General features: G+C 48.6%; 1 protein-coding gene across 3 annotated transcripts in view; it reads right to left on the minus strand.

The window, feature by feature from the left end:
• Positions 1–23,165, minus strand: part of LOC112058661 (zinc finger protein 501-like) — a 40,659-nt gene that overhangs the window by 8,517 nt on the left and 8,977 nt on the right. The window contains exons 2-3 of one of the 3 annotated variants that reach the window (XR_010592028.1): positions 22,910–23,036; positions 15,253–18,371 (exon numbers count right to left, since the gene is read on the minus strand). The exons of the other annotated variants lie outside the window; for them this stretch is intronic. The gene's annotated coding sequence lies outside the window, so the exon portion shown is untranslated. Of the gene's footprint in view, positions 1–15,252; positions 18,372–22,909; positions 23,037–23,165 lie in introns of those variants that run through there. 3 annotated transcript variants of the gene reach the window in all.

Consider the following 23,165-nt stretch of genomic DNA (forward strand, 5'->3'; position numbering starts at 1 on the left):
GTTATTTAGAATTATAATTGTTCAAACACCACAGATATCTCATGACAGTGAGTGGAGGGAAAGGCCAAATAAAATAAAAAAGGCCTCTTCTGGCAAAGGGTCATTTGTCTTGTGAAGTCCCAGATAAATCGGCTTTTCATAACGTCAAACTAAATTAATATCCAAAGACGGGAAGTATTTCATTTCCATGGAAGGGCTTAGGGTGTGGTTGGTGGCCTGTGATATACGGGTGGTCAGCTTAGATGATCTATGGGTCCCTTCTGGCCTTACATTCTATGATTCTATGTGACCAAAAGGCCTTCAGCAAAGAGGGAACAACCCACAATACAGACCGGGCTGTACGATACAATTAGGTTCATGGAAAGTGACGTCCCAGAGCATGTTCCTTCTGACTCAAACTCAGGAGAACAGATTTATACTTGGTCTCCACTAAACTGTCTAAACCTTTGGAGTCTTCTTATAGGATCATGTTATTTTCAGAAGTTTTAACATCATTCTAATGAAAGGGGAAAACCCAAATCCTTGAGCTCTGAATGAAACTTTTCCCACAGTCAAAGCATTTATAGGATTTCTCTCCCGAGCGGGTTCTCTGATGAGTCACAAAGTGCGAGTTATCACTAAAACTTTTCCCACAGTCAAGGCATTTATAGGGGTTATCTCCCATGTGGATTCTCTGATGTCCCAAAAGGCGTGACTTATCACTAAATTCTTTGCCACACTTAGGGCATTTATAAGATGTCTCTCCTGTATGGATCCTCTGATGGCGAATTAGGTTTGACCTCCAACTTAATCTCATCCCACAGTCCTGGCATTTATACGGTTTCTCTCCTGTGTGGATTCTGTGATTTGAAATAAGATCTGAGCTCTGAAAAAAAGTTTTCACACAGTAAAGGCATTTATAGGGCTTCTCTTCCGTATGGGTTCTCTGATGTGTATTTAAGTGTGTTTTGTCATTAAACTTTTTCCCAGAGTCAATGCATTTATAAGGTTCTGTGTGAATTCTCTGATGTCCAATAAGGTGTGAGTTGTCACTAAATCTTTTTCCACACTCAAGGCATTTATAGCGTGTCTCACTCGGGTGGGTTTTCTGGTGTCTAAAAAGCTGCGATCTCAAACTGAAGCTTTTCCCACACTTTGTGCACGTGTTTTTTCTCTCGTGTGTGGATTCTTTGCTGGGCTGTGGTTTCCTTGAGGTCTGTGAATCTTTCTCCACGATTAATGGATTTAATCACTTCCTTCCACAGCTGGCTTCTCTCGGACATGCCCTGACTCTCACAGGATCTTCCCTGGTCAATACTGCAGGAAACGTTACATTCATGTCTTCCTGATACTATCCCGCACAGTTCCATTTGCTCGGGACTTTCCAGCTGGGAATTCTCCTCTTCATTCTCACTCACCTTCCCTTCACCTGCTAGGATAGAGAGAGAATCCAGACAGGAGTCATTCCCCAAGCCAGGATGAAAGAGGAACAGCAAAGAGGAGAAAGACGACACAGTAACTTCGGGAGATTGAGAAAGGTGAAATGGACTTACCCACTGTCGCAGTTTCAGGGCCGCTGAAATTGTACTCCCCCTCTGCGGTGCACCAAGATCACACACGTTTAGGGTTCAGGATCCCAACCATCAGCTCCTTTGGGTGCAGAATGACACAAGATCTGGGGGTCCAAAGGATCACATTGAGCATGTGCCAGACAAGAATGGACTTTTGGGGGGGGGAAAGTGTTACTTGGTTTTCCTGGGGGATACATAGTGGGGGTGAATGCAAATTCCCCACCTCCAGTCATGAAGCTATGGCCTGAGAAGGGGACCGTGGTCTGCCAATCAAAGGCCCAAGCAGTATAAAGGAAAGACTGAATGAGTTGTAGATTCCAAAGCCAGACAGGACCATCTAGATCCATCTGTGATCATCTAGTCTGACCTCCCGTAGAGCACAGGTCGCAGAACTGCCCCCAAATAATTCCTAGAGCAGATCTTTTAGAAAAACAGCCAATCTGGCTTTTAAAATGATCAGTGAAGGAGAATCCACGACGACACTCGGTAAATTATCCCAATGGTTAATTACTCTCGCCGCTAAATATTTATACCTTTTTTCCAACCTGAATGCCTCTAGCTTCAACTTCCAGGCATCGGATCGCGTTAGACTTGTCTCTGCTAGATTGAAAAGCCCAATATTAAATATTTGGTCCCCAGGCAGATACATATAGACTAATAGACTTTCAAGTACATAAAAGGTTGTTACACACACACACACCTGGACTTTGCAGGATTTCATATACTAGATAATAGTCTATCTTCAGCCCTCACCCGAATTTTTCTGAAATGACGCCCCCTGCTTAACACAGCGCAGATCCCTGGGAGCAGATTCCCAGGAGCTGCAAGATCTGAGGATCAGGGGGGACCATTTGTGCAGAGTCTAGAGAAGCTGGAACAATTTGTATAGTGGGGGTGCTGAGAGCCATTGAACCAAACCCTGCATATGATGGAAACCACTTCAAGCCAGGGGGTGCGGCAGCCCCCCTAGTTCCAGCCCCCAGGGCAGAGTCACTTTGCCGATCCCTGGCCCTTTCCCCCAGGTCTCTCCCCATCACCTGCAGGCTCTGGCTCCGGTGCTGGTGTGGGCAGAGCCCGGGGCTGCCCCAGAGGCTGGTTCCAGCCACCGGAGAAAGTCCCCACCCGGGCTGGGCACAGGGGGGGCGTTGATGAAGGTTCCCTCCCCCGCGTAGGCTGCTCTCATTCCGGGTTCTCTGATCACAATGGAGGAGGAGGAGCTGACCTAGGAAGATAAACACAGAAGTGGGCTGTAGTCCATGAAAGCTTATGCTCTAATAAATTTGTTAGTCTCTAAGGTGCCACAAGTACTCCTGTTCTTTTTACAGAGACTAGCTTGAGACAGAGCCTCCCCCGAGAAAGAACCAGAGCCCTCGGGATACAGCAGCTGATTAATCCCCCCCCTCTTGATGCACACCCAGATCTGCCACCCGGGAGGAATCCTGCCACACTCCGTCTCTCTGCCCTGCAAGAGCGGACCCCACCCACAGCCCGTGCCCCCAAGAAACGGCTCCCTTGTGGCAGGGAAGTGAGTGAATTGCTGGGAGAGGCTGCCTGGGTCTGGGGGATGCAGAGCCCCCAAGAGGCAAGGTGGCTGCAGTGCAATGGGTTTATTGCTGGGGTCCGGGCAGCTGGACTTGCACTGGCTACAGTGTTGAGGGTCTTGTCTACACCTACAGGTTTGCACTGGAGCAGCTGCCCCACTGCAGCGCGTAAATGAATTAGGCCACGTCTACACAGCACTTTCGCCGTGAAACTTTTGTCACTCTGGAGTGTGTGGAACACCTCTCCTCCCCCAAACGACGAACGTTTTCCCAACGAAAAGTGCCGGTGTGGACAGAGCTTCGTTGGCGGGAGACGCTGTCCCGGCAACGAAGCAACTGCCCTTGTTGCAGGTGGTTTTATTTTGTCACAGGGACAGCTCTCTCCCGGCAACAAAGAGCATCTACACAGCGCACCTTACAACGGCATGGCTGCAGCGGCACCGTTGTAAAGTGCGCAATGTAGACGTAGCCTTAGTTAATCCACTTCGTGGAGAGGTAGGGGTACCACCTGGCTGGTATGTGAGCAGCCTGGCTGGTTTTTTTTTTTTTTTTTTAATGGATTTGCCAGAAAAATATTTTAAACTGCCAGGTTTATTTTTTTTCCACGTGGGCCTAAAGATTTGTATCCTAGTCTCATAGGACCGTGGGGTAGCTAATAAAGTTTCTGTGCCCAGCTACAGATGGTGCAGCGTTCCCACTTCTGCAGTTGAAATGAGAACAGATCAAAACTGTGGAAAATACAGCAGCTGTCTGCCCACCAACACGCACCCGTGTGTGTGTGTGTGTGAGATAGGGTTTGAATCACGCGAGAGTGAGGAGACCAGTGATGTCATCAATCTTAGTTCTATGTGTTATCTTTCTAGATACTATACGTGGCTGTTGAAAGGGAGGGTGCAGAGTTGCCTGGTGGTTGAGGGTTGGGGAAAGTCCCCACCCGGGCTGGGCACAGTTGATGAAGGTTTCCCGTCTGGCACGCTGCTCTCAATCCGGGTTCTCTGATCACAGTGGAGGAGAAGGAGGCGGCGGGCTTGCCTTGGGCGTGGGGTGCTGGGTTTTTGCATTTCAAAGGGGGTAAGCCTAGCAAGAAGTGGTAGCTATGTCAGTGGGAGAATTCAGCTTCATTATATTCTCAGAAGGACACTTAAGTTCCCAGATGCTCCGTGGACAGGCCTGAGTTAAGCAGAGTGAAAGGACGGCACACAAAATGGTAAGGTGAAATACACAATTGCTATATGTTTAAGAACATAAGAATGGCCATACTGGGTCAGACCAATGGTCCATCTAGCTCACTATCCTGTTGTTCTGATTTAAAATATACATTTAAAAATTGCAGGCCATTGTAGCCTGGGGAGAGTGGGAGGTGCTCTGGTTTGCTACCTAAGGATTCTCAGTCCTTTCAGGCGTTCCACATTCTGGAGGAGGTAACAATCCTGGTGGCTCCTGAAGGGCAAAGGGAGATTCCATTCCAAGGTACCGCTCACAAGCCGGCTGTGTATGCCACAGAGGTTTTTCAAGCATGTGATGTCTAAGCAACTCATCTATGAATGGAATAGGCTGATGTCGTATAGACTCGGGCCCGGAAAATACACCCTTCCCTGAAATATGATTGCCTATTTGGAGTTCATACTACGGGAAAAGTTTGCAGCTATCAGAACCTGCGATTGGGTCGAAATTCACGGTGGAAATCAACCGGCTGCTGCGTTAGCATCTGCACAGATTACTGCTTCCCTATGGCTTACAATACAGCCTACTCTGACTACATCTACCTACGGACTACATGCAAACACACACGATAGCATGGCCTGCACAGGCAGCCCCCCACCTTCCCTGTCACATTTCTAGACTGTGTACCACCCGCGTATTTCAGACAGTGAATTCGCCACCCACGCACTACACTTCCGCGCTGTACAATTTATTGTTCTCAGGTACACCGTGACGTAGGCGATTTGTACGGTGTGGTGTATGAAAATGGAAGGCAATATCTGGGTCTTATATTTAACACCCTGACGCATCTTTGTAAGAACTTGCAGGTATCTAGTAGAACGGTAACGTTAAATGGTTGTTTCCCTGCTGTTTGCGCTTCCCGGTCTCCACTTTGAATTCCATGGGTGGTGGTGGGGGGTGTAGGTATGTGGGGGGTGAGGTTGAAGACGCTGGTGTACATTTCGCCATTAGTGGGTACATGCTGCTTCCCACAGCTTGTAATAAACGGTGCGCTGGGTCATATACCAGAAACCCCTCTCCTCCCATTCGTACATTCATAACACCAGACCTGGTGCCAAAAACCTACCAGGCTCTGAGGATACGTCTGCCCCTTCTGTTTCTGCTGCTGCTTCCGCAACTGGCTGCTCCTTTGGGGGGTCATCAAACAGCTCCTGCCAGTGTGGACCCAGCAGCAAAACTATCTCAAGGACTGGCATGGGCTGCGGGAGCCAAGAGGGCCAGAATAGGGGAGGCCCCATCACTTTTTACCTGCCTTAAGGGCGAACGACAGGGGCGGGGGGAGTAGGGGGCCGAAAGGAGGGAGCAGGGGGCATGGCCCCGGGAAGAGGCTCTCAGGTGGAGTGGGGGGTGGGGCCCCGGTTTGGGCACCGGTGGCTCCCCCACTTCTAGGTAGCTTCTGGTGCTCCTGGCATGAGCACGGGAATGGCTGCGCTAACCTCCTCCGGTGGCTGCTGGCTCCCCTCCGGTGCTATACGAAATTCGGAGGTAAGAACCCGGCTGAACAGGCTGGGGGCTCAGGGCTCAGTGCAGTGCCTTGTAAAAGCGGCAGGGGGATGGAGAGTTCCCAAAGGTGCGGTTCTCATCTCTGGCTTTCCAGTATTGGCTCTGGAGCTGTTTAACCTGCTCCCTGCAGGGCCGGTCTTAGGGGAAATGGTGCCCTGGGCAAACTTGTATTTTGGCTCCCGCGGGCACCAGACCCCTGCGGGCTCCCCACCTCCGATCTTCCTTGGCCCCCACAACTCCCCACCCCCCCTTCGCCCCTGGCCTCCATGGCTCCCCAACCCCCACTGCCACAGCCCCCCCCCCCAGGTCCCCACCATGACCTCCTCCAGGCCCCGCTGCCTCCCCCCAGTGCCCAATTTGTATAGAAAGAGGTGCCAGGGCTCACCCCCAGCACAAATTAAGCACTGGCTGGGTGGCCAGGACTGGTTGGGCGCCCAGTTCTGAAGGCAACACTGCTGCCAGCAGCAGCACCAGAGGCGCCGACTCTGGACAGCCACCTCCCTCCCTCCCCCCAGCACCTCCGCCCACCAGCGGCCCCGCCGATCAACTCCTCCCCCTCCCTCCCAGTGCCTCCCGCCCACCGCAATCAGCTGTTCCACGGCGTGCAGCAGGCTCTGGGGGGAGGGGGAGGAGTGGGGACGGGGCGCGTTCAGGGGAGGGGGCGGAACTGGGTGAAAAGAGGCAGGGAAACTGGGTAGGTGGGGGCGGGGCCTGGAGCCGAGTGTGTGTGTGGGGGAGTTTGAACACCCCTAGGGCCCGGAGGAAGCCGGCACCTGTGAGCAGCGCAGAAGTAAGGGTAGCATGGTATATAGCCACCCTTCCTTCTGCACTGCTGCTGCGGCTTGTGGTGCCCAGCCTGCAGCTCAAGGCGGGCTCTGCGCTGTCACACGGGGGCTGCATCTTGCTGGAGCCCATGGCCATCCTGCAGCTCTCTGGCCACTCCTGGGCCCCCCAGGGTGCCATTTCAGATTTTGGTGGGAGGTGCAACTTTAACCTGAAAACTAGATTTTTTGCAGCTAATAACTTAGGAATTAGCAGACAGGAGCACTGTATCTAATCCCTATACAAAAAAAAAAAAGAAAAAAAAATGTATACCAACACCAATTAAAGCCACATTTTAAGTTTATATGGAAGTTTAGAACAATCAGGAGACGATACAGCAAGATAGTCCCAATCCCAAGCCTTGAGGGATCAGTTCTGGTACTTTAACACAGGTATCAGAAACACAAGTGTGATACTTTGCAGATTATCTTTAGGCGAGAGAAATAAAAATAAATAAAATCTGCTTAAAATCTGCTTGCTTTCTCTAACAGACCCAGTGTGTTACTGCCACTATCTACTCTATTTTAGTCAATTGTTTTATACTCCACTCAAAACGCATTTACTTAATTTTAACATATGCGAGTAAAGGTTTTCCCTCTCTTTTATTAAGAACGGGAATTTAGTTTTCTAATTATTTTGGCGTTTATATTTACCGATCACAATCACGTACGTGACTCACTAACATTTGACTCCATCGTTACTATTAGTATCAGACTCGGAACCGCATTTATTTTCCTACTAATTTGAAGTTATTTTACAGATATAACTAAAAATACCCTTTGAAAATAAGCGCCCTTCATCTGCACAGTGTCTACAGTTATGTGTTTAGCTAATTTTTTTTTGTTGAACTGGCGTTGCTCAGGGACTATAAGCTACATTTACATTCTAGGAGGACACTTTTATTTGATTGTACTACTTTAAATAATGAATGACAAAGCACGATCTGGTAATAAAAGTACTAATGATAATTACTCCGGCCAGGACAGGTTAGGATTTTAGAACTCACTACTCAAAGAATTAAATGTAAGCATAAGAGAAAAAAAAATGATGAAATGCACAGACCAGTTAAAAAACTAAAATAACAGCACTGTGATCCTTAACGAACTTGGAAAGAATAAAATTACAAAGAATATAGGTGCCTTGAAGTACCAAGAAGTAACAACAAGAACAACAATATTATGCGCGTGTGTGCGCGAGAGTGTTGGGGGAGTGAGAGAGTCTGTGTGTGTCTGTGTGTGTGTGTGTTGGGGGAGTGTCTGAGAGACTGTGTGTGTGTGTGTGTTGGGGGAGTGAGAGAGTCTGTGTGTGTGTGTGTGTTGGGGGAGTGTCTGAGAGACTGTGTCTGTGTGTGTGTACCGGGGAAGTGTGCGTGTGCCAGAGTGAGTGTGTCAGCGCGCTGTCTCTTTAAGCAGCGCATTCAGGACCTGGAACAACAGCACCGGCAGCACCCACTCCGCACCCAGAGACACCAGCACACACATGCTCCCCTTGACCCCCAGCTCAGCGGAGACGGGGTACGCAGGTGTGGGGAGGGGAACACCCTGAGATCAGAGCCCCCCAGCCCCACCCCCACACTGCACAGCAGACAGGAGGCAGGCTCCAGGTCCCGAGCTTGGCTGGGGTGACTCCGTGGGGGTGGGAGTGGGGGTGGCAGAAGCAGCAGTAGACCCAGTGGAGCAGGGCAGCGGGGGAGGAGGGGCATCCCTACTTTGGCGGAATTACCAGGCTGGTTAGGGTGACCAGATGTCCCCATTTTATAGGGACAGTCCTGATTTTGGGGGCTTTTTCTTATATAGGCACCTATAAACCCCCACCTCCTGTCCTGATTTTTCACACTTGCTATCTGGTCATCCTAAGGCTGGTCCAGCCGCCCCCCCCCCTGCAGCTTAGTCCGTCTGCCCTCTCCAGGCGCTGCTACGCCTAACTGGCTGCCTCTAAGCCCACTAGCTGTGGGCAGGTAAGGTGGGGGGAGGGACCAGCACGGCGCCCCCCTGAGCACAGCACCCCCTGGGCAGTGGCCCAGCCCGCCCACCCCTAAAACCGGCCCTGGCTCCCTGCACTGGTCACGGGTCTGTTTAATCCCCAACTCTGCCAGGTTGCCCGCTATTTTCTGGTACACCTGGTCATTTCCGTTGCTCCGACTGACGTCAAACGTCTGGCTTGCCTCACACCACAGATTGATCAGAATCTGATGGTGGTCCCATGGCCGACGCACTGGGCAAAGGCCTTCCTCTTACCGGTGGCTGTAGCTAACACCGGAGATCTCTCTGTTTGCAGCTCAGGGGTCAGAGAACAATGGCAGGGCCAAACACCAAGCGGCCCATGGGATTGTAGGGTAGCACTAGTGGATACTCAGAACACGAGTCTGAAGACCTGGGCACCAGCTAAGTCCTCACTGCAAAATGTGCAGTGTGAATCCCGAGTTCCAATAGGACTGGGGCTCAGACCCTCCCACCCCCCTTTTCGAGTCCTAGGGCCCAGGTTCCAAGGGCTTATTGGCCTAAATCAGGCAAATTTGTGTATAGATGGAATTGGGGGTTGGGCATGAATATGAGGTCAGACCTACACTGTTGTGTAGACACACCCCACAGGCAGGAGGGAGGGGGCCTTGGGAGAGGATGTGTGTTTATGTCTGATTCTGTAAGCAAGTCATTTTTAAGTGAGGTGAAACTTGGGGTATGCAAGACAAATCAGGATCCTGAAAGGAGGACAGTCGTCTGGAAAGGTTAAGAACCACTGATTTATAGGGTCTCTCTCCTGCATGGACTATCTGATGTATACAAAGCTGTGAGCTGTGAATGAAACATTTCACACATTCGGAGTATGTATACAGTCGCTCTACCATGTGGATCCTTTGATGTGAAATAAGAACTGAACTCTGACGGAAACTTTTCCCACAATCCAGGGATTAATAAGGGCTTTCTCTAACATCGGTCATCCAGTCTGTGGTAAGATGTGACTTGTTACTAAACTTTTGCTCACAAGTGGAGGCTTTTATGGTTTTTCCCCTCTCATGTGGATTCTCTGATGCGCAATAAGATCTGAGCTCTGAATGAAACTTTTCCCACACTCCAGGCATGTATGGGGTTTTTCCCCCGTGTGGATTCTCCGATGTCTAGTAAGGTTGGAACTCCGAGTGAAATATTTCCCACAGTCAGAGCATTTATAGGGCGTTTCTCCTGTATGACTTCTCTGATGCACAATTAGATCTGAGCTCTGAATGAAACGTTTCCCACAGTCCAGGCATTTATGGGTTTTTTCCCCTCTGTGGGTTCTCTGATGTCTAGTAAGGGTTGAACTTCGAGTGAAGTTTTTCCCACAGTCGGGGCATTTATAGGGTGTTTCTCCCGTATGAACTCTCTGATGCACAATAAGATCTGAGCTCTGAATGAAACTGTTCCCACAGTCCTTGCATACATAGGGTTTCACTCCTGTGTGGCTTCTGTGATGTGTAGTAAGTTGTGAATTATCACTAACCTTTTCCCCAGAGTCGAGGCTGGTAGGCACTTTTCCTCCTATGTGGATTCTCTGGTGTCTAGTAAGGTTTGCACTTCGATTGAAGCCTTTCCCACAATCGGGGCATTTATAGGGCGTTTCTCCTGTATGGATTCGCTGGTGCACGAGAAGATTGTAGCTTTGAAGGAATATTTTCCCACAGTCAAGGCATTTATAGGGACTCTCACCCATGTGTGCGTTTTGATGTGTAATAAGTTGTGAGTTGTCACTAAAGCTATTCCCACTGTCAAGGTATTTATAGGGTTTATCTCCTGTGTGGGTTCTCAGATGTCCCATAAGGCATGATTTTATCACTAAATTCCTTCCCACACTCAGTGCATTTATAGGGTGTCTCTCCTGTATGGACTCTCTGATATCAAACTAGGTTTGACCTCCGATTGAAATTTTTCCCACAGGCCTATATGGTTTATCTCCTGTGTGGATTCTGTGATGTGAAATAAGATGTGAGATCTGAAAAAAAGTGTCTCACAGTAAAGTCATTTGTAGGGCTTCTCTCCCTTTGTGGGGGTTCTCTGATGCATAATAAAGTTTGCTTCTGATGCTAAACTAACTCCCAGAGTCAGTGCATTTATAGGGTCTCTCCTCTGTGAATCCTTTGATGTCCCATAAGGTGTGAGCTGTCACTAAATCTTTTTCCACACTGAACTGAAGCTTTTGCTGTGCGTTGTGCATGTGGTTTTTTCCACTCGTGTGTGTGGATTCTCTGCTGGGCTGTGGTTTCCTTGAGGTCTTTGCACTTTTCCCCACAAATAAGGGATTTAATTACTTCCTTTCACAATTGGTTTATCTGATGTCTCTCTGACCTGCAATGACTCTTATGGGATGTTCCCTGGTCAATGCTCCAGGAACTGTTCCATTTAGATCTTCCTGATAACATCCCTGGCAGCTCCACTTGCTTAGGAATTCCCTACTGGAGATTTTCCTCTTCATTCTCACTCACCATCCCTTCACCTGCTGGGACACAGAGAGAATTCAGACTAGAGTCATTCCCAGTGCTAGAGTCAACAGAAAGAAAGGGGAATAACAAAGAGGAGAAAGAAAACACAAGAACTGTTGGGGTTTTGAGAAAGAGAAAGTTTAGTTACCCATCTGTAAGTTTTCCTTCTCTGAAGTGAGCCCCTGGTTCTCAGTGATCCATTACCACTGGGTCACTCCTCTTCATCTTAGGAACATGGAGATCAAATAAAATACATTTTTCTAGCATCCCAATGTCGTGTCAGAAGATGGAGGTGTTCGGTGAACATTTTGCCTCTCTAACGCTCACGACAACTGCCCAGGTTGAGAAGACAAGCTATAAGTTCCGATGAATAAACTTTACAGAAGATTAGCCATCTCCAGGCAGGACACTTTTCCTACTTATTCATTTGGTATACAAATGAAGGTTAATGGAAAGCAAGATTCCCAATAGGTGGGAATCGTAAGTTTTCTCCATCTCTCTGTGATGGCTTCATAGGGCAAATAAAGAAGGTTTGAGATATTTCCCCTTCAACTGGAATTTAATGCAAAATTTATGTGGGGTCTCCCATTGAGCACCAGAGCCCACTTCAGAGAAGGGAAAACGATGGATGGGTAGATAATTTTTACCTGTCTTCTTCTTAGGTACCTGGTGATCTATGCTCCATTACAGCAGGGAAGTAGCCAATACTAAAACCAATCTCCACACAGAAGAGGGAAACTTAAAACGTGAATAAAATTGAGCCAACAGGAAAAACAGCTTATTGAGGGCTTCTTTTTCTTTCTTCCTTCCCCCAAGATATGACGAAAAAACAAGAGAGAGAGCACAGAACTCTTTGTCCAAATGCATTTCAGACAAACACCATCACATCTCTTCCCAGTGCCAGGAAAGAGAATACACTGAAGACTAGGGATATATGGCAAAATTACCTGAATGAAGGATTGTGCTGTTCTGCAAAGGAAATGACCTAAGCTAGTACTCAGACCCAACCAAGAACCTGTCTAGAAAGAGAGATCCTATATCTCCCTGGTTGTGAGACAAAAAGAGGATTCTTGTCCTGTCAAGAGCACCATGAAGATCCAGTTATCCGAATCCCTAGAAAAGCCCACTTTTGTGGGCAGTTTCTAGATTTGAGCAGGAAGTCTATGAGTTCTCCTGAACATTCATGCTCCAGAAGGGAAAAACTTCCAGGTTTCAGGCCAAACGCCTGAGGTGCCATGGGCCTGGAAGTCTGAGCAGGAGCAAGAGAATATGAGGCAAAGCACAATATGGTGATAAAAGTACTAAAGATAATTACTCCAGCCGGGACACGTTAGGCATTTTAGAACTCACTACTCACAGAATTAAACTGAAGTGCAAGAGAGAAATAAAATGATGAAATGCACAGACCAGTCAAAAAACTAAAATAACAGCCCTGAGATCCTTAATGAACTTTGACAGGATAAAATTACAGAGACTATATGTGCCTTGCACATTCTGACAGGAAGCACCAAGAAGTAACAATAACAACAACAATGTGTTTGTAAGAGAGCGTGTGCTGGGGGTACTGTGTGAGGGAGAGTATGTGTGTGGTGGTGGAGTGTCTGAGAGTGTGTGTGTGTGTGTGTGTGTGTGTGTGTGTGTGTGAGAGAGAGGGATTGTATGTGTGAGGGAGAGAGAGTGGGTGGGTGAGGGAGAGTGTGTGTGTTGGGAGAGTGTGTGCGCGCGTAGGATGTGTGTGTATGTGTGTGTGACAGTGCGCATGTGGGTTTGTGTGTGTAGGAGGGAGTGTGTGTGTGTGTGTGTGTCAGAGAGTGCATGCGTGTGTGTGTGTGTGTGTGTTGGGAGGAATGTGAGTGTGCCGGATTGAGTGTGTCAGCGCTCTGTCTCTTTAAGCCAGCGATTCTCAAACTTTTGTACTGGTGACCCCTTTGACATAGCAAGCCTATGAATGCGACCCCCCCTTATAAATTAAAAACACTTTTTTATATATTTAACACCCTTATAAATGCTGGAGGCAAAGCGTGGTTTGGGCTGGAGGTTGACAGCTCGTGACCCCCCACATAATAACCTCACAACCCCCTGAGGGGTCCCAACCCCCAGTTTGAGAACCCCTGCTTTAAGCAGTGCATTCAGGAGCCTGTGGAGACCGGTACACGGTGGGAGGAAGGGGGACACCCAACACCAGGGCCAAACACCAAGCAGCCCAGGGGATTGTGGGAGAGCACTGGTGGACTCTCCGAACATGACTCTGAAGACCTGGGCCCCAGCTAAGTCCACGCTACAAAATGATGCAGTGTGAACCCCGAGTTCCAACAGGACTTGGGCTCAGGACCCCCCCCCCCTTTTCGGGTCCTAGTGCCCAGGTCCCAAGAGCTTACTGGCCTGAGTCAGACAAATTTGTGTCTAGACGGAAGGTGGGTGGGGGTTGGGCACGAATAAGAGCCCAGACTTACATTGGCCTGTAGACAACCCCCCTCCCCCCCCAGGGTCTATCTACACTGCAAAGAAAACCCCGTGGCGGTGAGTCTCCGAGCCTGGGTCTACTGACTCAGGCTACGGGGCTGAAAATAGCAGTGTAGACATTCCCGCTCTAAGAGGGGTCAGTCTCAGACCAGCCTGAGCAGGAACATATACACTGCTATGTTCAGCCCTGGAGCGTGATCCCAAATCAGTGAACCTGGGCTGACACTTGTTGCTGTGGTTTTTCTTTTTCCAGTGTCGATGTACCCTCAGCCTATCATCCAGTGCTCATCAGCCTCTCTATATGGCCCAGCTACCAATCAAGGGGGCAAAGTGCCCTACTGAGTGGGCGTGGGTTAGACAAGCAGCAGCAGAATGGGCAGGAATGGTGTCCCTAGCCTCTGTTTGCCAGAAGCTGGGAATGGGCAACAGGGGATGGATCACTTGATGATAACCTGTCTGTTCATTCCCTTTGGGGCACCTGCCATTGGCCAGTCAGAGGACAGAATACTGGGCTTGATGGACCTTTGGTTTGACCTAGTATGGCCGTTCTTATGTTCAGAAGTCAGCATCTGATTTTCACCCTACAAGTGCTTCACACTGCTGTAGACCGTTCCAGGGACTGCCATGGGTTGACTCTGGATTTCTACCAGGCTGAGAGAGGGGGCAATCAGCCTACGTGGCACCAATGTTACTCCTGATTTACACTGGGGCAGATGGGAATCAACCCCATGTGATGCCAAGGGAGGTCACTCTGGATTTACACGGGGGTGAGTGAGGGGAATGGGGCCCAAGTGACTCCAGTAGGATCTCTCCTGATTTAAACTGGACCCAGCCAGAGGAGCACAGCACGATTCGACTCTAGGGGAAGTCTGAGAGCGTATGACGAGGCAGAGCTAAGATGCTTTGGGTGACCTCCCTGCCTTCCCTCAGCCCACCCGGCCTCGACTGTGTGTGTAACTTTAAATGACACATTATGTGGGTTTGTAATGCTTGTGTGACCCCACTTACTGCACACCTCACGCTTGATATTTGGGCAATGAATAATACCTAGCTCTGAAATAGCACGATACATCAGTCAAGGTCAGAGCATTTTGCAAAACTGGTCACTGTTTCTCTCCACGACTGCTCCACCAGCCTTTTAAAAACAAGCAGCAGAGCTCTCACAGGGTACGTCTTCACTACCCGCCGCATCGGTGGGTAGCAATCGATCTATCGGGGATCGATTTATCACGTCTCATCTAGACGCGATAAATCGATCCCCGAACGCATTCCCTGTCGACTTCGGAACTCCACCAGCACGAGAGACGGAAGCAGAGTTGACGGGGGAGCCGCGGCTGTCGATCCCGTGCCATGAGGTTGGGAGGTAAGTCAACCTAAGATACGTCGACTTCAGCGACGCTATTCTCGTAGCTGAAGTTGCGTATCTTAGATCGATTCCCCCACCCCCAGTGTAGACCAGCCCACAGACTGACTGTCTCCCTCTGCAAGAGACAGGTGAACAGAAACGCCGGCCAGAAAGGATTTCCCCTGGCCGCAAGGGTTTTCCGTCACAGACTCCTGGAAGGGCTTGGAAAGCTTGGGAATCTGCAGTGCTCAGGGTTGGGGAATTAACACCTGAAAGAGGCTTCCTCGACAGCCTCCGAGTCTACCAAAGGCCATTTTTTTAGTCATTATACTAGACAAAAGACACTGGACGTTTAAGAAACTGAATTCCACTTTAATTATTCCGAAGACCGAAATGAAAAGCTCCCGCCCCAGGGCCCTGCTCAGCAAAGTGCGTTTCAACTCAGCCCATTACTGCTCGGGGCTCCAGCAACAGGGTTCCATTGTACAGCTGGCAGAAAAGGGAAGAGAATTCGAGAAAGACGCTGTGCCCTGAGACAGGCAGTTGGATGCTAGGTAGTCAAATGCCTCTGATTTGGGAAGTAGGAAATGGATGGTTTGGGGGTTTTTTGACTATGGCCCACCCTAATCAAGGCGCTGGGAGAATGTCCTTCCAGTGTGGAGGAGAAGTCTACACCGTCCCACCTGGTGTTAGCTCCATACTGCCTGCTACGAAGATCTAAGAGGTCTCTTCCCTGTGTTCATTTGTTCACGCTACGGTCAGAGCCCAGTTGAAGCTTCCCTGTCATTCAAATTCTCTCTCCGGTGTGGTGTTTAATAGTGCGTGGGCTGTGACTGGAACTTGTCCTGCCATCAAGGCATTTATTGCAGTGGTCCGGGGGGGACGGACAGCAGAAGTCTTCAAAGGGGTACGTGAACTCATCTAGATAGTTGCCTACTTTCACAACAGGCTACATGAGAAGCACATGTGAAGTCAGGACAAACTAAAGTTACATACAGACAATGACTTGTTTACACTGCTCCATATGCTATATCCATAGCTGACGTGTTGGGGGGGGGGGGGTCATGCCAGGTCACATGCTCCCCCCAGATTTATGCCAGGGTGGGAGTTGAGCTGAGCGCAGCTGAGAGGGAGGTGCTGGGAAAGGCAGCAACAGCGAGCGCTCCCCCTGGGCGCCACTAGGTGGCGCCTAGAGCAGGGAAGTGAGACCGGGCTGGCAGCATTGGGGGCGCAGGGAAGCAGGCTGAATCCATCCCTGCCTCACCAGCAGCTGCTGTTACCTGCTCAGGTATGAGTCTGGACTAGCCTGCCTGGGGTGCGCAGAAGGGTGCTCAGGGAGTCAGTCGGGGCAATAGGGGGGAGTCGGTGGGGCTCAGGCGAGCAGGGGGTGGGATGAGGAGGCAGAGGGAGGCAATAGGGACCTAGGGGACGAATGGTGGGCCAGAGGAGGAAGTAGGGACCAGGGGGATGGGTGGGGGAGGCCCCAGAGGCCAGGGGTGATAGGCTGGGTGAGGCCACGGGGGCCAGAACACCAAAATACCTGTTTCCCCAGAGTGCCATTTTCCTTAAGGCTGGCCCTGGGAGGGTGACATGGGTGACTGCCCAGGGTGCTGTGGTCAGAGGGGGTTGCTGAAGGGGGCCTGGGCCATCACCAGGAAGTTGACTGTGGTGGGAAGGGGGGGGGAGGGGCTGCCATTGTGCCCCCACTCAGTAGTTACTAGTCACTTCTGCATCTATATCAGCATTTCTCAATCTACGGCTGACAATTTATTTTAGAATGACAGGGTAACAATGAGAAAGGCAGCCATCTTTCAGTACCAGTGGCTGTGACCCTGTTGTATCTTTATGTCTGATTTTGTAAGCAAGTCCTTTTTAAGTGAGGTGAAACTTGGGGGTAAGCAAGACAAATCAGCCTCCAGAAAAGGGGACAGTCATCTGAAAAGGTTAAGAGCCACTGACTTATACAGTGTCTCTCTCCTGCATGGACTATCTGATGTATACAAAGCTGTGAATGAAACAGTTCACACATTCGGAGTATGTATACAGTCGCTCTACCATGTGGATCCTTTGATGTGAAATAAGAACTGAACTCTGACAGAAACTTTTCCCACAATCCAGGCATTAATAAGGGCTTTCTCTAACATCGGTCATCCAGTGTGTGGTAAAATGTGATTTGTTACTAAACTTTTGCTCACAAGTGGAGGCTTTTATGGTTTTTTTCCTCTCATGTGGATTCTCTGATGCGCAAGAAGATCTGAGCTCTGAATGAAACTATTCCCACAGTCCAGGCACGTATGGGGTCTTTCCCCCGTGTGGATTCTCTGATGTCTAGCAAGGTTGGAACTCCGACTGAAGTATCTGCCACAGTCAGAGCATTTAAAGGGCGTTTCTCCTGTATGACTTCTCTGATGCACAATAACATCTGAGCTCTGAATGAAACTTTTCCCACAGTCCAGGCATTTATGCGTTTTTTCCCCTGTGTGGGTTCTCTGATGTCTAGTAAGATTTGAACTTCGACTGAAGTTTTTCCCACAGTCGGGGCATTTATAGGGTGTTTCTCCTGTATGAACTCTCTGATGCACAATAAGATCTGAGCTCTGAATGAAACTGTTCCCGCAGTCCTTGCATACATACGGTTTTGCTTCCGAGTGGCTTCTGTGATGTGGAGCAAGTTGTGACTTATCACTAACCTTTTCCCCAGAGTCAAGGCATTTATGTGGTTTTTCTTGTAGGTGGACTATCTGGTGTCTCTCCAGGTTTGAACTTCGATTGAAGCTTTTCCCACAGTCAGGGCATCTATAGGGCATTTCTCCCGTATGGGTTCGCTGATGCGCAATAAGATGTGCGCTCTGAAGGAAACGTTTCCCACAGTCAAAGCACTTATAGGGTCTCTCACCCATGTGGGCACTTTGATGTGTAATAAGTTGTGAGTTGTCACTACAATTTTTCCCACAGTAAGGTATTTATAGGGCATCTCTCCTGTATGAGCTCTCTGATATCAAGCTAGGTTTGACCTCCGATTGAAATTTATCCCACAGGCCTGGCATTTATATGTTTTCTCTCCTGTATGGATTCTGTGATGTGAGCGCTGAAAAATTTTTTCACACACAAAGCATTTATAGAGTTTCTCTCCTGTGTGTGTTTTCTGGTGTCTAATAAAATGCAATCTGAAACTGAAGTTTTTGCCGTGCGTTGTGTGTTTATTTTTTCTCTCTTGTGTGTGGATTCTCTGCTGGGCTGTGGTTTCCTTGAGGTCTTTGCACCATTCCCCACAAGTAATGGATTTAATTACTTCCTTCCACAATTGGTTTCTCTGCTGTCCCTCTGACCTGCAATGATTCTCACAAGATTATTCGTGGTCAACGCTCCAGGAACCGTTCCATTTAGATCTTCCTGATAACATCCCACTTGCTTAGGGGTTCCCTACTGGAGATTCTCCTCTTCATTCTCACTCAGCATCTCTTCACCTGCTAGGATACAGAGAGAATTCAGACTAGGGTCATTCCCAGTGCTGGAGTCAAAGGGAAAGAAAGGGGAACAGCAAAGAGAAGAAAGAAAAACACAAGAACTGATGGGGTTTTGAGAAAGATAAAAGTTACTTACCTGTCTGCAAGTTTTCCTTCTCTGAAGTGAGCCCCTGGTGCTGTGATCCATTACAACTGGGTTACTCCTCTTCATTTTAGGAGCATGGACATAAAATAAAATAATTTTTTCTAGCGTCACAACGTCGTGCCAGAAGATGGAGGTGTTCTGTGAACATTTTGTCTCTCTAACTCTCAAGACAAATGCCAAAGTTGAGAAGACGAGCTATCAGTTCTACTCCTGTGGGAATTCTGCGCCTCTGCGAAGGTGCACAATTCATATCTCCTGCAGATTTTTGGCCCCCAACAGAAAATACTTTTCTGCCCAAGAACTGCTGCGGTTTAGCCTTTTGCCCACCAGAGGCCGCTGTGGTGCCAGAACGGCAAGCAACATGAACGCAGCCGGCTGTTCTGGTGCTACAGCAGCCTCTGGTGGGCAAAAAGCAGAACTTCAGAACTTCTGGGGCAGAATGTATTTTCTGGGGGGGGGGGGGGGGGGGTTCTGTATTAATATAGTAACTCCTCACTTAATGACGTCCCGGTTAACGCTGTTTTGTCCCTGACCTATTAGAGAACATACTCATTTAAAGTTGCACAATATTTCCTTATAAAGTTGTTTGGTAGTGGGGGCTTGGAACCAGGGTGGACTGGCAGCCCCCCTATCTGCTCCCCTCCACCCCACAACATATCTTGTCTCTCGGCGGCCCTGCAACTCCCCCTCTCTCCCTGCGCCTCCCACCCACAGCAATCAGCTGTTTTACCGTTCAGGAGGCTCTGGGGGGAAAGGAGCGCATCAGGGGAAGGGGTGGAGTGGAGCCAGGCAGAGCTGGGAGTTGAGCACTCTTCCCCTCTCCGGGTACTTTGGAAAGTTGATGCCTGTGCAGACGTGCATGCGCTGTCCGGAGGAGGGAGTGGTACGCTCCAGAGGGATACTGTGGGTTCACCATCACATTCAGTTTCCCCAAGGAAGTGTTTACAGCTGCAACCCTGCATCTATTGTGTCTCTTCCCTTCTGCCTCCCTACATGCTGCCTTGTAGTGCGAGGCTACATTAACAACAATGTGTTAACCCTTGAGGGCTCAGCCGAGTGCTAGTTCATCATTTAGCAGCAAGGCATTCCCTGGGAAATATCCCACCTGATATCAACACGGTTGCTTTAGGAGAAGCTCAGGGAGCTCATAAGCAGGTCCCCAGACAAGATTAGAACTTGTTTAAAACTTATACTGTATATGTAATAATGTCTTTTGTCTGGTGAAAAAAAATCCCTGGCACCTAAACCCCCCCCCCCCCGCCCTTACATGAATTCTTATGGGTAAATTTGATTTGCTTAACATCATTTCGCTTAAAGTCACATTTTCCAAGAACGTAACTACAATGTTAAGCAAAGAGTTATTGTATGCCTGGTAAGGAATCTACTTGTCAGAGACAGAGACAATTACCAGAATCTTTTTTTGGGGGGTCTTTTGTTACAGATGTACTTGCCGAGAGACATTTTGAAATAAATTATCAAAATAATTGAAACTGGCATGATTATAGGGTGTTATTTGGACAAATAAAATATGCAGAATTTTTCAGAGTTGTAAAATAATGAGTGCAGAATTTTTTTTTATTTTTTTGGCGCAGAATTCCCCCAGGAGTAAAGTTCTGATTAATAAACTTTACAGAAGATTCGCCATCTCCAGGCAGGATACTTCATCTACTTATTCATTTGGTACACAAAAACAGAAATGAAGGTTTACAGCAAAGCAAGATCCCAAAAGGTGGGAATCCTAAGTTTTCTCCACCTCTCTGTTGGAAGGTTCCATGGAGGAAATAAAGAAGGATTGAGACATTTCCCCTTCAACTGGAATTTAATGTAAAATTTTTGTCGGGTCTCATGGAGCACCAGAGCCCACTTCAGAGAAGGGGAAACTATGGATGGGTGGATAATTTTTACCTTTCTCCTTCTTAGGTACCTGGTGATCAATGATCCATTACGGCAGGGAAGTAGCCAATACTAAAACCAATCTCCACAAACAAGAGGGAAACTTAAAAGATCAAAGAAAATTGAACCAACAGGAAAACCATAATGTAGGGCTTGTTTTTTTCCTCTTACTTCCCCCAAGATATGACGAAAAACCAAGAGAGAGAGCGCAGAACTCTTTGTCCAAATGCATTTCAGACAAACACCCCATCTCTTCCCAGTGTCAGGAAAGAGAATACATTGAAGACCAGGGATATATGGCAAAATTACCTGAATTAAGTATTGTGCTGTTTTGGAAAGGAAATGACCTAAGCTAGTACTCAGACCCAATCAAGAACCTGTCTAGAAAGAGATCCTATATCCCCCTGGTTGTGAGACAAAATAGGATTCTTGTCCTGTCAAGAGCACCATGAAGATGCAGTTATCTGAATCCCTAGAAAAGCCCAGGTGTGTGGGCAGTTTCTAGATTTGAGCAGGAAGTCCATGCGTTCTCCTGAACATTCATGCTCCAGAAGGGAAAACCTTCCAGGTTCCAGGGCAAACGCCTGAGGTGCCTTGGGCCTGGGAGCTTGAGGGACACTGGGAACAGACATTTCCTCCAGCCCAAGAAGATCAAGGATGTTGAACTGCCATATCTAAGAATCTGAGAGACCAGCACTGAAAGTGGTCTGAGAAAGGGTGTGTGTGGGGTCCATCGTTTTCAACAAAAATGAAAATGATACCACATCTGCCTGTCCCCTCCAACCCTGTATGCGTTCCGCCCCTACCTGTTCTGCCCCATCTCCCACATCAGTTCAGCCCCCCCCCCCCCCGCCATCAATTCTGCCGACCCACCTCTGCTTTTCCTACAGCTCCAGAGGTTCTTCACCCTGTGAGACACTGCACCTCAAAATAGCAGCCTGTATCCCCCATAATCACCACTGTCATGTAATTGTGATATTTCATACAAAGCATGCCATATATCATATGAAAGGTCATGATCTGCTGAAACCCATTGTTCTGTCTGAATGTGTGTATCATTAGTGTGTATAAAGTTGAGATTGTGCTGTATGGTTGTTACTGAAATATACTGTAAGTTTGCTAATGACATACAAAGGACCCCTGCCCAGGAGGGTGCCCCACAACCATTAATGATCAGGGGAGTTGTAATCAAGGGATTTACAATTCAATGACAGTTGCTCAAGTCCACACAATGGGGGATTACTTGATCACTGTGACTCAGTTGAGTTCACTGGGACATGTCCAGGGGAGGGATAGCTCAGTGGTTTGAGCATTAGCCTGCTAAACCCAGGGTTGTAAATTCAATCCTTGAGGGGGCCCATTTAGGGATCTGGGGCAAAAATCTGTTTGGGGATTGGTCCTGCTTTGAGCAGGGGGTCAGACTAGATGACCTCCTGAGGTCCTTCCAACCCTGACATTTTACAATTCTATGAACTGTCTCTCAGGCATATGGATTGATGGCATTATACAAGGATCAGTTGCAACATGTCTCTGCCTTTCTCCTCCCCCATCTATGCTGGAAGCAAGAGGAATGCCAAGAAGACAAAGATCATCTGAGGAGACTGGTCCAGGCTTAAGGAAAAGTCTGTGTATTAAGAACTTTAAACACCCAGTGGAGTAAGAAAACTGATCTAAATACTGCCTAATGTAATAAGGTTTAGATTGTACATTTTTCTTTTATTTTCTTTGGTAACTTTCTCCAATTTTTTATACCTACCACTTCTAATCACTTTAAAAATCGATTTCTCTCTAGTTAAGAAATCTGTTTTATACTTTACTTAAAACAGCCTGGTTTGGTTGAGGTGCTGGGGAAATCTCAGCTCGGGTACGAAGGCTGGTGCACGTCCTCTCCACACTGAGGGAGGGGCGGCCTGGGTAATGACCTTACACTGGTCAGGCTTCTGACCAGGGCAGTGCAGCTCAGGGGTACTATGCTGAGGTGCTGGAAGGAATTGGCTGAAGCCTCTCTATTTTAGTTCATGAGTGGCTGGGAGAAGCATTCATGTAATTTGGGTGTGTACCTGCTTGTGGACATCTAAGTCTGCAGCTTGTCACAAAATCAGGGACAGGGAGTCCAGTGGTATCCCAGTTCTAGGTTTCACTCCAGGGACCCTGTCACATGCCCCCTCTCCCAGGCCTGGTGCTGCAAGGATGGAAACGGGATGGGAGCAGCAGAAGGGAGGTGAGTCACCTTATTACAATTTCTGCTCCTGCCTACCTGCTCTTCTACTGTGAGAACAGCTTCAGCACTGGAGAGGAGAAGGAAAGATCTATGCAAGTTTCCTGCAGCCACCCTGATTGACTGATTCCGCTATACATATGTCTGTCTCCCACTGGAGCTAGGGAAGACGGAGCCCACGCCCCCAACACTGAAGCAAGCACAGAAGAACCTGAGCAGATGCTCAACAGGGCACCTCACAGATGTGGCAGTTTCCAATAACCACGGGAAGAAGGAATCCCTTACCCAGCGAGTTCACCGTCTCGTAGTTCTCCTGCATGATGTCCCTGTAGAGGGCTCTCTGAGTGGGGCCTAGCAGAGCCCCCTGCCCCTGGGTGAAATACATGGCCACCTCCTCGAAGGTCACCGGCATCTGAAACAAGAGTCCCCCACTCAGCACCTGCTGCCCCAGCCACAATCCCGCTATTCATGGAGGAGGAGGGCCGATAAAATGGAAGCTCTTGGGAGGAGGGGGGGAGAAAGGGTAGCAGAATCCCACCCT

This window comes from Chrysemys picta, chromosome 12 (genome assembly GCF_011386835.1).
Source record: "Chrysemys picta bellii isolate R12L10 chromosome 12, ASM1138683v2, whole genome shotgun sequence".
Classification (NCBI taxonomy): domain Eukaryota; kingdom Metazoa; phylum Chordata; order Testudines; family Emydidae; genus Chrysemys; species Chrysemys picta.